Below are 16,620 nucleotides of genomic sequence, written 5' to 3' on the forward strand. Positions count from 1 at the left end.
CAGCGAACATACGGAAATCAACAGAACTGGCTTCTTTTTTTAAAATTTTATATTTTTGTCCACCATGGTGCAAACTATGTGCTAGTTTGTGTAAACCATGTTCCAAACTATGTGTTAGTTTGTGTAAAATCATGTTTCAAAATGTTATATGTGAAACTATGTTTAAATGGAGAAGAGGGAAAAAAGGAAGAAAAAAAATGTGTCACCCCGCTGGAGCAGACCCCAGACGAAAACGGACGCGTGGACAAAATGATCATTTTTGCGTCCGCAGCGCGACGCAAACAGACACTCGCGGACATTAAAATGCGTCGCGTCGGTGGAGATGCCCTTACTCCGCCGCCCGCGCGCATGTGCGAGTGGTCGGGTTTCCGGCGGTGGCTGGGGACGGGAACTGTGGGGACGACGACGGGTGTCATGGCGCAATGTATGCAACAGTAAGCTAAGGATCTAGTGTCAGCGTCAGTGCTAAGAGCATCTCCACTCGTCTCCCCACAGATCCCCCACGGCCACTTTTTTTCATCCGGACGGCGAAAAACGGCCCAGTCAGGCCCCCGGTTCCTCGTTTTGATCCGGATTTGAGCCTATTTTCGTCCGGACTCCCCATGCCATCCCCGGCCCCCCGGGGAGCGCTCGGGGACTCCGGATGAAGCTAAACCAACCGCCCACGCCCACGTGTCTCCTCTTTCGTCCGGATTCCCCGAGCCGTCCTCTTTTTCCCCGAGAAACGCCGCTTGGGGAGCACACGACTGGAAATATACTGCCCCCCACGCCAAATCTTCCTCCAATCCGGACAAAAATTTCGCCGGATTTGGGCGTGGGGAGCGCCAACGAGTGGGGATGCTCTAAGTATGGAGAGCGTGAGACGCTGGGGGATGTGTTCTTTTGCTGTATTTTAGTGGGTTTGCTGGTCCTGTCTATGTAGGGTGAGGGCTGAGGAGGGGCTCACCATTGGAGCACCTCGTTGTTTGCTAGTGTGGGGTTTGTGTTGGGCTGAACATTCTCCAGGCGGTGGTAGCTAGGAGGTTGCTGCGAGGAGAACAATGTGGGGGGTTGGGTCACGCTCACACTTCACATCGGTTTAGGGGACCAGTTAAGAATGTTGGCTGCCTGATCATTGTTTGGTGAGAAAAACTGCCACGAAAGGGTGGGCTAGTTGTCGAGTTGATCATTCTCTAGTTTTGTAACATACTGTTTGGTCGCACCTGGATGGAAAGTGTAGGTCTGCAAGTAGCAGTTCCTTTTGAAGTACTGTATTTATTAGAAAATGCCGAGTTTGCTTCCTTTTTGTGAAAATACACATCTGAGCCCGAGCTCATATGCTCGTGCTGAAAAATATAGTGAAAGAAATAAAAATCTGATCTTTTTACAATGAACATGAGAATGTGTTTAACTGCATGAAACATTTTGCACATAAATACCACGCATGTTGGTCCATGTGGAAAAAAAATCTGATGCAGATTTGTCTTGTTTTTTTTCACCGACCACTATATATGTCTTTTCTTAGAGAATTTTGCGTTCTGTTAGAGCACATGTTTATGTTCATTATACATCTTTAGCGAAAAAATCGATTTTTTCGCTTTTTCCAGATTTTTTTATTAGGTACGAGAAAATGAGCTAGTGAGCAGAAACACCATGTCCTCATCCTTTGATAAAGTTAACTTTTATTAACTTAAAAGTACCCATGAAGGTGATACAAACAAAATTGTTTGCACTCCGCCTATACATAACAAGATGCACATAACTCAAACTCAAAGAAACATATAGCTAAAGTTTTGATAATACTCTTATTCATGCGACAAAAGAAAAAAGGAAACTAAGGCGCGGGGCGGAAAGTTGTCTAGTTGATCATTCTCTAGTTTTGTAACATATTGTTTGGTTGCACTTGCACCTGGGCGGAAAGTGTAGTTCTGCAAATAACAGTTTCTTTTGAAGTAGTCCCTCTATTTCAAATTAGTTGACTCAAATTTATCTATATACGAATATATCTAGACATATTTATTTATTGAGTAAATTCCAGTTTTTACCCTTTAGTTTCACATTTTTAACACCAATTACCCCATTAACAATTTGTCATCCATATTACCCCATTTAACAAAAAAATTTGTCAGTTTTTACCCTTTTTAAAAATCGGAGAGCCAATCTAAGGAGTTCCTTTTCTAAATGTTTGAGTGAAGCGTTTGGCCGATAGCATGCAACATCACTCAATTTCCGCACCCAAGTTAGCAAGGTTGTTAGACGTACGTACATACTACTTTGAGGCAGCAATCGATGATGGCAGGGAACTCAGCCGGGTGATCGCTGGCTATCTCAAAGCCAAACTAAGTGAATTCCTTTTCTGAATGTTAGAGTGGAGCATTTGGCCGATGGCAAGTTGCTGGCTGTATTAAAATCTCGTAGCTAGCAAGCAACACACAAGTGATGCTGAGAATTGATTAGCCACATACACGCAACCATGTTCGTGTTTCTTGCGAGACATTAAGATTATATTACATGAGTTGTAAACGTGATTATTATTACACGGCAAAGTCAAGGCGCATGTTACTCAGTGATATAATCTAGCTCAACACGCACTGGTGTCGTTATTATTTCCAGAAAAATAGTGATTACGTACTCCAGCAAAATGGTGATTATGTACTCTGTACATGTTGAGGCTTTCTTTGGTCGCGGAAAAAAACTCAAGGAAAAGTGCCGACTGACCCACATGAAAAATCATTTTAAAAATCTTGGTAAAACTTTTGTTAAATGGAGTAATACAGATGAAAATATATTAAATGGGGTAGTTAATGTCAGAAAAATCAAACTAAGAGGTAAAAACTGGAATTTACTCTTATTTATTAGATACATCTATATCTAGATAAAGTTGAGTCAATTAATATGGATTGAAGATAGTATTGTATTTATCACGAAATGCAAAGTTTGATCCCTTTTTGTGAAAATACATGTCTGAGCCCGAGCTCATATGCTCGTGCTAAAAAATATCCAAAAGATCGTGATAGAAATAAAATCTAATCTTTTTACAATGAACATGAGAATGTGGTTAACTGCATGAAACATTTTGCAGAGAAATATCATGTGTGTTGGTCCAAGCAAAAAAGAAAACTTGGTGCAGATTTTTTTTCACCGACCACTATATATGTTTTTTCTAGGAGAATTTTGTGTTCCGTTCGAGCACATGTTTATGCTCATTGTACAGTTTTTAACGAAAATATTCGATTTTTTTGTGCCTTTTTCCTGATTTTATTATTAGGTACGGGAAAATGAGCTAGGGAGCGGAAACACCATGCCCTCATCTTTCAATAAAGTTAACTTTTATTAACTTAAAAGTGCGCATGAAGGTGATACAAATAAAATAGTTTACACTCCACATCTGCATAATAAGATGCACATAACTCAAAAAAAGTTTTGACAACACTTTTATTTATGCGAGAAAAGAAAAAAGGAAACTAAGGCGCCGGACAACTGATCCATAGACTACACCTCCATCTATGATAGGTAAAAACCTCCTTGTTTGCTCACTCCACCTCGATACATGCGCCTCCTTGTGCTCCATTCACTGCAGATGGGACCGCAAGCAAATGTACTGCATAAACGAGTGAAAAACCTGCAACAAGGATGTACTTTTGGAGCACATCAAAAGAGATTTAACTACTAAAATGCAAATTCTTTTTATTTCATTAAGATCAATTTTATTTAGCTCCATTTGTGTTTATAGTCTCGCATTGATATTTTTTGTGTATACCTTTGAAGAGTGTGGTCAAGTCCAAAGGAGCTCTAACCCCGTTTGCGTGTTCGTGTGCTGAGAACCTCGTTATTGTAGTGTGTTACTGTTGTATCATGAGGTCAAGCCCAAGGTTCTGATTATCAGTAAAATTTTACACTTATGTCACTTAGATATTATTATTGTTGATGTGACCTTTTGTATCTAGTCGCATTGTGGAAATGTGTAAAGTTGACTTGTCTGTGATATGAATGAATTGATGTTGTTGATATACTCCATGTGCTATGAAATAGCTTAATGTGTTGTGAAATATGTAAATGATATTGGAATGAAATAATAGGCCAAAAAAGAAAAGAAAAAAGATAATTGCAAAGAGTGAATCAAAGATGTAGTAACCGATGCGTCTCCTATAGTGGTAACAAATAATCGTATATGTCTGATTACGCTGGTACACTCAAAGGACACGGTCATTCACTCACGAGCCTTACATATCAATGAAAAACTCGTGGTGACAGAGCCATTATCTGTTGTCGAAGAGGTTTTTAGCTCATGTCCATAGTGTCAATATGTACTAACGTTTCGATGGTGATGTGGGGTTAGTGGTAAAGTGTCGAATGATAGAGCTCGCCCATGGCTTCGATCGATTCGTTGGGGTCCCGAGTGACCTCACTCCTAAGAGATCCAAAGAAAAAATTTGAGTCATCGTCCATGGTAACATTCCACTTCTCTACTCGCGTTTGGATGTTGGATTTTCGTGGAGGAGCCAGATCGGCAAGAAAAGGTTGGCAATGTGGTTCTGATACCAAATTATTTGCCTCTCGGTTATATTAGTTTTGCTTTGGATTACATTAAGGCCTTGTTTATTTCTAGGGTATTTATGGGGATGAGAGGGGATTATTTTGTATCCCGGAAAATCCCCACTAGTCCGTTTACTTCTCCGATTTTGAACGACATAATCCCGAGATATCCCCTCCCATCCCCATATTTTTTGCCTAAATCAAAAACTCTCCATCATACTAGTGTATTTTTGGGGAAGGGTATTTGGGGGGATTGGGTGAACACCAAATCCCCTCCCATCCTCATACCCATTGGGAAGAAAAATACGAGAAAAGTAAACAAGGCCTAAGGGCTTGTTTGGTACTAGAGTTTTCGTGGGGATTTGAAAGATCGAGATGTCGCCTAGAGGGGGGGGGGGGGTGAATAGGCAATTAAAAACTCTTACGGATTTATCTTGTAAGAATGCGGAATTAAACTAATGTTTAGTCTACAAGCACAAACCCTAAATATGCTAAGCTCAACTAAGTGTAACAATAGCAACTAGAGCTAAGCAAGATAGGCACAAGATATATGTAGCACAAGTGATAGCAAGATATATGTACTTCAAGCACGATGGCTATCACAAGGAAAGAGAGCTCGGGTATAGAAATAATCGAGGCACGCGGAGACGAGGATGTATTCCCGTGTTCCCTTCCTTTGCAAGAAGGTACGTCACGTTTGGAGGAGTGGAGGTCCCACGAAGGATTCCCCGCGCCACGAAGGCTCACCCTATTCTCCGAACCACACCCACGAAGGATAATGGCCCTTTCCTTATGGTTAGCTTTTCCTCCGCTCCGGAGATGGCAAGCTCCACAACCACTTCACAAGCTCCACGAAGGAGAAGCCCGGGCCCCTTCACAATCTTCCACGAAGAGGTCACCGGGACACCAACCAAGCCAACTAGGAGGTCACCCTCCAAGAGTAACAAGCTCACGGTCTCTCACTCGAACAAATCGTGGTGGAGAGCTCAACACTATGCAATGATGCAAAGCAAGAACACCGGAGGTGTTCAAGTCCTTCACACTCAAATCCCACCAAAGCAACGAATGCTAGGATGAGATTGGAGAGGAAGAACAAGGGGAAAAGTCAACCAAAGACTTCAAGATCTAGATCCCAAGAGATTCCCTCACTTAGAGAAGAAATGGATTGGTGGAAGTGTAGATCTAGATCCCCTCTCTCAAATCCTCAAATATGAGCAAGAATGGTTGGAGGAATCAAGGGGGAGAGCAAGTTCTTCAAATAGTAGCAATGGAGGAGAGAGAATAGGAAGAACTCATTGTCTCAAGGTAGGAGAAAGGTATTTATAGCAAGGGAGGAAGAAATAACCGTTGGGGGGAAAACCGTGTGAAAATCGCATAAAAAACAGGCAGAAAAATGCCCCAGGCCGGCTGACCGGAAATGGCGCTGAGGAGGCCGGCGGCCCGTCCGGTCCGGCCGGCCCAGCAGCCGGGCGAGGCAGGGCGCGCGCGAGCGGCGGATAAGGCTTGGGGCGCGCGGTCCGGAGGAGGTTCCGGAGCCGGGTGGGCAGCCGGGCGGCCCGGTAGGGAACCGCCGCTGGGCGGAGAAGGCCGCCAGGGCCCACGGGACCGGCACCCGGATGGCACGAGCGGCCAGGCCGGATTTGGCCGGGTGGGCCGGCGCGCGGCCCGGCAGGCCGGGTGGGCCGGCGCGCGGCCCGGCAGGCCGGGCGGCCGGCCGGCAGCCTCTCCCCCTTTTTCTTTTTTTCTTTTCTTTTCTTTTTATTCTTTTCCCTTTTTATCTTTTGTTTAATAACAAATGCTCCCGAACTCCGATTCGAATGAAACCAATTTTTTTTGTAAGATAACAACAAATGCTATCTTATAGAAAGTGAAAACCCAAGAATCTGTAGGAGGGGATTTTTATCATGAATATAAAAGGTAGAACCTTATATCATGAATAACCGGTAAAATCACCCAACCTCGAAAACGCAATAGAAGATGCATGCGAACTCCGTTTTCGATGAACTTGGGCTTGTTGTAAAGCTAGCAACAAGATCAAGAACCTCACACCGAGAAATACCAAGAAGCAATAAGAATATGCAAAGTATGCAAAGGATTGAGCTCCCTAAGACGATGTGATCAAGTTACTCAACCGAAAGCCCCTCTTAATAGTGCGGCTATCTATGCTATAATCCGGTCTCCCATCAACCACCTCGAGACCGGTAAAAGGAAAACCTATCAAGGTCATACCTTTGCCTTGCGCATCCCTCTTGATCTTGATGATAACACTTCACGCTCCACTCAAGCCGGAATGCATCACTTGATCATTGTCGCTTCGTGTATACTCACAAATGCTCCCCCATACACCATGATGGGAAAGCTCCATTGATGCACATCTTCACATGTCCATCATCACCAAATGGACGGCAAGCTTCAAGCATGTGATCCACTCAAGATGCTCATCTTGAACTTGCCCAACTCAACCTTGTATCTTCTCATACTCACTTAAGATAGAGCATGGCGATGATCTTGATGCCAATACACAAGGTATATCTTTATCTTCATGGCATCCATACTTGAATCCAACACATGGAGAGCAAGTAGAACCTATGGAATATTCCTTCATATAAACTCAATGAAAACATTAGTCCATAGGGGTTGTCATTGATTACCAAAACCACACATAGGGGCAATATACCCTTATAATCTCCCCCATTTTGGTAATTGATGACAACCACAATAAGAGGGTTTATATAATGAATATTAGAAACAAGTACGCAACTTATCCGAGAATAAGTTGTATACAAGAGGTTGTATTTGATATGGTCAAGTAACACAAAGCTACTAGCCCATAACAAAACCGGCTCTACTCACACAACTACAGCAAATGCAAGAGATGTGAGTAGAACCAATATATATAGAGAAGACTCCCCCACAATATATGCACGTGTGATGAACATGAATTCATTGCATACATTGTCAAGATTAACCTTTGGGATAGTTTCCACTATATATATACAACCATGCAAGACATATAAATATGGAATGCATGAGTGGCAAAACACTTAAGCACAAACCAATTTTTAAGTATAAAACCATTCCCTTAAACCCTCTAAACTTCTCCCCCATTGGCATCGATTGTCAAAATGGGTGAAAATTTTAGAAGGCCAATATAATATGAGTTCCTCCCCAAAGTGTGCACTTCTCATAATTTGAGTGGAATCAAATGCACATATCCAATGATGAATACTTGAAGGAAGTCAAACTATATTGAGGATCAAAGATTGCATAAGAATCACATGATGGAGAAAGTTTTCACAAATAAAGCAAGCAATCAAAGATCCAATTGGACGAACAAAGATATCATGATAAGAGAGATATAGTGCTCTAAATAAAATAAGAAAGCTCCCCAAGGTTCATGCGCAATTTATAATGTTTGCATTTGAATACAATATGCACAAACATGGAATCCTCACTTCCTATATATCATTTAAAACACAACTAAGATAAAGAGAATATGCTTATCAAGAACAACTTGAGTCCAACAATTACGAGATATGAGTGCATGAAGAAAAACAAATAAACCAAGCACTCATAAATCTTCTTTACCAACAATACTAAAATCAAAAAGGTTAAGAAGATGGTTGGCAAAGAACAAGGATATCAAATTGATGGATTAACTCTCTCATGTATATGAGTTTCTAAAGTGGACAAGATGATCCACAAAGAAACATGCACACACAAGAGTTTAATAAAATAAATAAGACAAGATATCCAAGATGAAGTCATAAAATATACCAAAGGATGTTTGCTTAAAAAGCATATATAGCCTATGGCTCCAATTTTCACTAGTGGTATATGAATGAGCTTCAACAAGAAAATCTCAAAAACATCACAACTAACAATAAGGGAAGTAAAGCTACTTGGAATGTTTTGAGAAAGGAAACAAGTATCAAAAATACGGATTTATTTCGCAATTGCATCAATATTGCACATAAGAGCTCTTTGAGGAATTGATATGCAATAAATTGCTAGAGGGCATATTTGAGATAGGTGAATCATAAACATGATATATATATTCCTATCATATGCATCTTCTCAAATTACTCAAATGTACAATAAGAAGTTTTCCTTTTAAACGAGGATTTTTCAAGAACCTCAATATGTTCGAAATAAAAAAATTCATGCCAAGATGCAACCTACAAGAGGTTGGATGCTATATGAGAATGCATGAATAAGATACTTGTTACCGAGATAGCAATGGCTTGATGTAGTAGATAAGAGTTCATCGATCATCCTAGCTTGACTCCAATTCTCATATGGTGATAACACCTTCCTTATAGATGAGACAAGCCTCCATTGCATCTCCAATGTACCTAAAACATCATTCAAGTACATCTTGGTTCCCAAACTTATTGGGTCCAACATGGTTAGACTAACCACAATATATAGGACACACTCCATATAAATATGTGTATATTTAGATGAAATTTGAATTTCATGCACATCTTAGCCATTTAGGATTTGATGGAGTATATCCTATATAATGGATCGAAGAAAGCAAGCATGCTACAAGTATAAACAAATTACATACAAGCATGCACATAAACTTTTAAAGATCCAAGAAAGATATACTTTGGACAAAACACCAAGTGAAGTGAATAAGGCATAAAGGTGTCATCAAACAAATTTGTTGTCCAAATTATATCAAAGACGCAAATCACAAAAGATTTGTTCAACAAAGTTCAACAAATGAACTAAGAAGAAACCACCGAGCACAAAGGATGAAATAAAGCAAACATGCTCAAAGATATATCTCATTCAACCAAATAGAATATGTAAGAAGGAATGAGATAGCAAACTCCCCAAAAGAGCTAGGTTCAAACAAAATAAACCAAACCCTATACACTTTTCACAATGGCACAATGTACCGTAAGGAAAAGGTTTGTCTTCCAAAATAAACACTTGATATGAATCAAGAGAATTTATCAAAAGATTTTTCAAAGGGACAAGGAAGACACATGGGAGCAACAAAGATTTGTTGGAAATAAAATAAGGCAATAAGAAGTAATTCAAGGTGAAGGTGATCCATAAATTCAACCACATACAAGGTTGTCAATTGTCAAAGACAATGAGTATATTGGAAATAATTTCCGGTGGTGTATTGATAATGATAGTAGGATCATCTTCACAATAAAAGGCATAGGATTAAGTATATATAATTAAGCACTATGCACGGATGAAAATTCTTGATAGCTTCAATTAGTCAAACAATCACGTACGGCAATGATTAGAATAACTTGAAGCAAACGGTGTCCCAAATAAGATATAGAGATATGTATTTGAGGGAAAACTGTATCAAGAATTTATTACTCAAACAAGAATCCATGAGATGAGTAATTAAAAGATTTTTAATAAGAGTGGAGCTTGTTTGAGCAAACATGCCACCTAGAAGCAAGATAATTAAGAGCATCAACTCTAAGTGGCATAACCTCATATGTTCACATTTTCTAGGCTTGTGATATGTACAAAACATATTACTCCCCCATAATGTGATAAAACATTTCTTCTAAACAAGAGGCAACTAAAATTCGATTAGAGATGATTAATGGACATTTAGAATTTGAATTTCTCATGAGTATGACACACCACATAGTGGCTAGATAATCTTGCAATATCAATACTAAGTGGTGGTACCCATATACACACATTTTATAGAAAGAGAGATGCACAAAGCATATCACTCCCCCAAAATGGGATGCTCCATTAATCACTCAAAGAGAGCCAAATAAGATATCATCAAGATGCATTAGGCTCAAAACAATACACAAGTATATGATGAGTCAAACAAATATACTTGAATACACAAGATAAGCAAGTAAGACACAACACATACATACACATATTTGGTACAAAACCAAACATGCAAAGGGGCAAGTAACTTACAATAAACATGAAGAGTTGAAGTATAAGTTACCGCAAAGAGGAACATTGGATATAAGATATAGATGATAATCCATACGACTTGGCTTGGTAAAAATACAATATATGAAGATCCCTTAATTCTTCATGAAGTAGCCAAGTCTTCAATGCCCTCCACATGCACCTATTGATCAAGTTTGAGCTTGTTGGTCCCCAACCAAGTTGGGTCCTAAGAGGTTAGTCACAATAGGCTTGGCAACCCAAATGGTCCTTTTCTTGAGACCACTTTGAGTTCCAACAAACTTGGCAAACACATTGCCATCCTTATCTTTCCCTAGAGAATAATCATCATCAACAATTATAGGGTTAGATAAGGTACCACCTAAGCAAGAAGAAGCAAAGTGCCCCTTCTTACGACATAAGTAGCAAGTGTTCCCCTTTCTCTTCTTTATTGATTTCTTCTCTTGGGGAACAATATCTTGATTCTTCTTGGGAAGTGGCATATCTTCAACTTGAGGTCGAGCATGAGCTTGACCTTGACCTTGTGGCCGTTTCCCTTGTTGTTTCTCACTCAAGTGCTTCTTCTTCTTCAATGGGCATGATCTAACATGATGTCCTTCAACCTTGCACTTGAAGCAAACCAACTTGGCCGGATCCTTGACTTTGTCTTGGCCCTTTTTCTTGTTGCTCTTGCTCTTGGACTTGTTCTTGTTATTGGAGTTGAATCCAAGTCCACTCTTGTCATTGGGGGATTGTTGCATACTTAGCATCTTGTCAAGTGCGGATTTCCCTTCATGACGCTTTTCCAAGTCTTTCTTCAAAGAAAGGACTTGGGCCTCGAGCTCTTTTATTTCCTCTACATGGTTAGTAGAAATACAAGTACTAGAGGAAGTAGAAGCTTCATTGTTAGAGCAACAAGGCAAAGTGAGTAATCCAACACAAGGTGTATCACTAGTTTGACTAGATGGATTACAAGGACTAGCACATGGAAATATATCATTTGTAGTAGAGATTGTGCTAATGTCCACATGAGGCTCACAAGATGTTACCTTGGTGATACTAGCCTCATGAGCTAACTTTAGCTCATCGTAGGAAGTTAGAAGATCCTCAAGAGAGTGTGAGAGCGTCTTATTGCTTTCTTCCAATTCCCTACAATTGCTAGTTAGCCAATCAAGTTGAGCCCTTAGCTCAATATTCTCCTTTAAGATAGATGCTTCACAAGAAGTAGAGTTAGTAGCACAAGCATCATCAATAGATTTTTCTTTTTCAAGCTCATAGGATTCAATTTTTTGTGTGAGCATAAAATTAGTATGCTTCTCATCTTTTAGCTCTTGCTTGAGGAGATTGAATCTCATTCTCCCATTTTCAACATGGGACTCCAACTCCACTATGGTTTCCCTATATTTATTCAAGGTATCCATAGAGTGTTCGAGATAAGCACGAGCCTCGTTATTACCACGAAGAGAAGCATATACCATTGCCATATCATGCACCAAGGTATTATGTTATTCATCATTATCATCATCATCACTCTCATCATTAGAGGATGTGTTAGGAGTCAAAGTAGGAGATACCTTTGATCCATTTGCCATAAGGCACATGTGCAAACCGGTGAATGAAGATGAAGATATTCTTGAATCCTCATTTGAAATCATGTCTTGATCCATAGAGTGTTCGGTTTCCTCTACATTGTTAGTCAACAAGCAACTAGAGGAAATAGAAGCATTTTGATTATGGGAGCAATACAATGCAAGCATATCCTCATGAGATCTATGTAAGCAATTTACACAAGATATGCAAGGACTATCAACACAAGCATGTAGATTATTTTCAATGCTAGATGTGTTTAAGTCCAAATAAGAAATATTGCAATGAGATAGAGATGAAGAGTCATCACTATTGAGCACAATATCAACATTGCAATTTCCCTCACCACTCACCATATCATTACCTTGTGTCTTGCAACACGTTGGTGAAGTGGAAGAAGATGATGACTCATCACGGCCGGAGGTGGAAGCAACTTGGAACTCTTCATGATGTGAAGGAGAAGAGAGCTCCTCGGAGTCACCACCAACCAAATGAGAAGTGGATCCACCAAACATTTCCTTAAGCTTGATCCACATCTCATGAGACGACTTTCGCTTTATATATATCAAGAACCTACGAAAATCGGGTCTCAAGGAGAATAAAAACTCATTGGATACTTGAGCTTCAAGATGTAAGTTTTTCTCATCCTCTAAAGATAGATTATGAGAATCCATCGAAGGAGAAAAACCAACATCTAGAAATTGCTCTATATTTGGACACAAGGTCCGAAGATTACAAAGCAAGCAATTTCGCCACAAAAGATAATTTGTGCCATTAAAGACAATTGTGTCATTGTGCACTATACTAGCCGACATCTTTACTCTCAAGGCGGTGAAGCCTAAAACAAGGAGAGACCTTGCTCTGATACCAATTGAAAGATCGAGATGTCGCCTAGAGGGGGGGGGTGAATAGGCAATTAAAAACTCTTACAGATTTGTCTTGTAAGAATGCGGAATTAAACTAATGTTTAGTCTACAAGCACAAACCCTAAATATGCTAAGCTCAACTAAGTGTAACAATAGCAACTAGAGCTAAGCAAGATAGGCACAAGATATATGTTGCACAAGTGATAGCAAGATATATGTACTTCAAGCACGATGGCTATCACAAGGAAAGAGAGCTCGGGTATAGAAATAACCGAGGCACGCGGAGAAGAGGATGTATTCCCGTGTTCCCTTCCTTTGCAAGAAGGTACGTCACGTTTGGAGGAGTGGAGGTCACACGAAGGATTCCCCGCGCCACGAAGGCTCACCCTATTCTCCGAACCACACCCACGAAGGATAATGGCCCTTTCCTTATGGTTAGCTTTTCCTCCGCTCCGGAGATGGCAAGCTCCACAACCACTTCACAAGCTCCACGAAGGAGAAGCCCGGGCCCCTTCACAATCTTCCACGAAGAGGTCACCGGGACACCAACCAAGCCAACTAGGAGGTCACCCTCCAAGAGTAACAAGCTCACGGTCTCTCACTCGAACAAATCGTGGTGGAGAGCTCAACACTATGCAATGATGCAAAGCAAGAACACCGGAGGTGTTCAAGTCCTTCACACTCAAATCCCACCAAAGCAACGAATGCTAGGATGAGATTGGAGAGGAAGAACAAGGGGAAAAGTCAACCAAAGACATCAAGATCTAGATCCCAAGAGATTCCCTCACTTAGAGAAGAAATGGATTGGTGGAAGTGTAGATCTAGATCCCCTCTCTCAAATCCTCAAATATGAGCAAGAATGGTTGGAGGAATCAAGGGGGAGAGCAAGTTCTTCAAATAGTAGCAATGGAGGAGAGAGAATAGGAAGAACTCATTGTTTCAAGGTAGGAGAAAGGTATTTATAGCAAGGGAGGAAGAAATAACCGTTGGGGGGAAAATCGTGTGAAAATCGCATAAAAAACGGGCAGAAAAATGCCCCAGGCCGGCTGACCGGAAATGGCGCTGAGGAGGCCGGCGGCCCGTCCGGTCCGGCCGGCCCAGCAGCCGGGCGAGGCAGGGCGCGCGAGCGGCGGATAAGGCTTGGGGCGCGCGGTCCGGAGGAGGTTCCGGCTGGGCCGGGTGGGCGGCCGGCGGCCCGGTAGGGAACCGCCGCTGGGCCGGAGAAGGCCGCGAGCCCACGGGACCGGCACCCGGATGGCACGAGCGGCCAGGCCGGATTTGGCCGGGTGGGCCGGCGCGCGGCCCGGCAGGCCGGGCGGCCGGCCGGCAGCCTCTCCCCCTTTTTCTTTTTTTCTTTTCTTTTCTTTTTATTCTTTTCCCTTTTTATCTTTTCTTTAATAACAAATGCTCCCGAACTCCGATTCGAATGAAACCAATTTTGTTTGGAAGATAACAACAAATGCTATCTTATAGAAAGTGAAAACCCAAGAATCTGTAGGAGGGGATTTTTATCATGAATATAAAAGGTAGAACCTTATATCATGAATAACCGGTAAAATCACCCAACCTCGAAAACGCAATAGAAGATGCATGCGAACTCCGTTTTCGATGAACTTGGGCTTGTTGTAAAGCTAGCAACAAGCTTAAGAACCTCACACCGAGAAATACCAAGAAGCAATAAGAATATGCAAAGTATGCAAAGGATTGAGCTCCCTAAGACGATGTGATCAAGTTACTCAACCGAAAGCCCCTCTTAATAGTGCGGCTATCTATCCTATAATCCGGTCTCCCATCAACCACCTCGAGACCGGTAAAAGGAAAACCTATCAAGGTCATACCTTTGCCTTGCGCATCCCGCTTGATCTTGATGATAACACTTCACGCTCCACTCAAGCCGGAATGCATCACTTGATCATTGTCGCTTCGTGTATACTCACAAATGCTCCCCCATACACCATGATGGGAAAGCTCCATTGATGCACATCTTCACATGTCCATCATCACCAAATGGACGGCAAGGTTCAAGCATGTGATCCACTCAAGATGCTCATCTTGAACTTGCCCAACTCAACCTTGTATCTTCTCATACTCACTTAAGATAGAGCATGGCGATGATCTTGATGCCAATACACAAGGTATATCTTTATCTTCATGGCATCCATACTTGAATCCAACACATGGAGAGCAAGTAGAACCTATGGAATATTCCTTCATATAAACTCAATGAAAACATTAGTCCATAGGGGTTGTCATTGATTACCAAAACCACACATAGGGGCAATATACCCTTACATGATTAGCGGGGATAATCCGCTCCAAACTTCAAATCCCCACTTATCCCCAATACATGTTTGGTGTTAGAGTATGAGCGAGTTTAATCCCTACTTATCCCCACTTTTTTTTTCAATTTTAGTGTAATTTTTTTAATCCCCAATATTCTACCTCTACCTAGTAGATTGGGGATGGTTGTGGGGATTGGGTAACAACAGAGATTCACCCAATACTCTAGAGTATTATCCCCACTAATTCCCACTAAAACACTAGTACCAAACAAGACTTAATTGGTGAAATTGGGAGTAGACGAGGAAGAAGAGAGGAAGAGAGCCGGACCCCTCTTTTAATCCAAAGAGTATGGTGTCTACGTTGCTTGCCCTACTTATATAGAGGGTTGGAACCGTAGCTGTAGTTTGACGGGCTGATTTCGGCCCAATCCAGCCCGGCCGATGAAGCTGACCTCGGATTGCCTAGTCGAGTTATAGGTGGCCGGGTAGGAATGTAGGATGGTAACACATTTTAAAATGCTTTTCTTAGGTAGCAGGAGCATATGCTCCCAAGTTCAAATGTGAATTTTCTTTTACTTACGTACTAATTAGTTATTACAAGTTGCAAGAACTGAATCAGCGGAGGCAGACACGGCCTCATGGCATGATGGCGAGTTTGATCAACAGAGCGTGCTGCATAAAAGGAATATAGCTGCCCAGTTGCATCGAATGTCCGAATGCGCATGGTGCTGTACTGCTGTAATTCTGCTCTGCTGATCTCATGACAAAGGCTGTCCTCCATATATGTGGAACCGACTTCCTTCACTCAAATCGTCTTCACCAGCTTATGGCTTATGGAGTCATGTAGAAGCCCAAGAAGCTGTGATGATCCAGGCTCAGTTGAGCAATTGAGCACGCAGGCCCGCTTTGCCGGCCTGCCCGGGAGCAGCTGAACCAAAACAGGAGCTGCATGCAAGATGGCTGCTCTCATACCTCGGTACATAACATACAGAGAACTCTGCAACACCAGCTCAAACAAAAAAAAAAATAGCTGCAACACTGCAAAAATGCACGAAAGAAGCATCCTTCGGCAAAGCCTCGTGCTGTGTGGTCTCTGGACCCTCATCAGCATACTTACAGATGGAGGCAGCTCGTGTTCAGAACTGCATTTCAAGATATGATCAGAGTGACCAGTTCAGCTGTCCGAGGGTTACTGTCTGCCATGTTGCAGTTTGAGAAGCTAATATGAACTCTGCCAGTATGTAATGTCTCAGCTGCTTGCTGAAACGTGAGAATTGATATACGGCTATTGTTAGCACAACGCTTGCAGCTTGCAGGAAACCATCGCTTGACCCTGCAGATACAGAAGTTGAGACCGGACAGAGTAACACTGGCCTGGATCTGCTCACAGCAAACATTAGTCGCCTATGTTCACACGAAACATAAAAGGCTTTGAGGGATTTCACATTCGAGGCAAAGTGTAGAGTGGC

The 16,620-nt window shown here is 41.7% G+C and overlaps 1 pseudogene; it reads left to right on the forward strand.

The window, feature by feature from the left end:
* Positions 1-16,379, forward strand: part of LOC139831742 (uncharacterized) — a 92,806-nt pseudogene extending 76,427 nt beyond the window's left edge.
* The last annotated feature ends 241 nt before the right edge of the window (positions 16,380-16,620 follow it).

The sequence above is a fragment of the Lolium perenne genome, chromosome 5 (genome assembly GCF_019359855.2).
Source record: "Lolium perenne isolate Kyuss_39 chromosome 5, Kyuss_2.0, whole genome shotgun sequence".
NCBI lineage: Eukaryota > Viridiplantae > Streptophyta > Magnoliopsida > Poales > Poaceae > Lolium > Lolium perenne.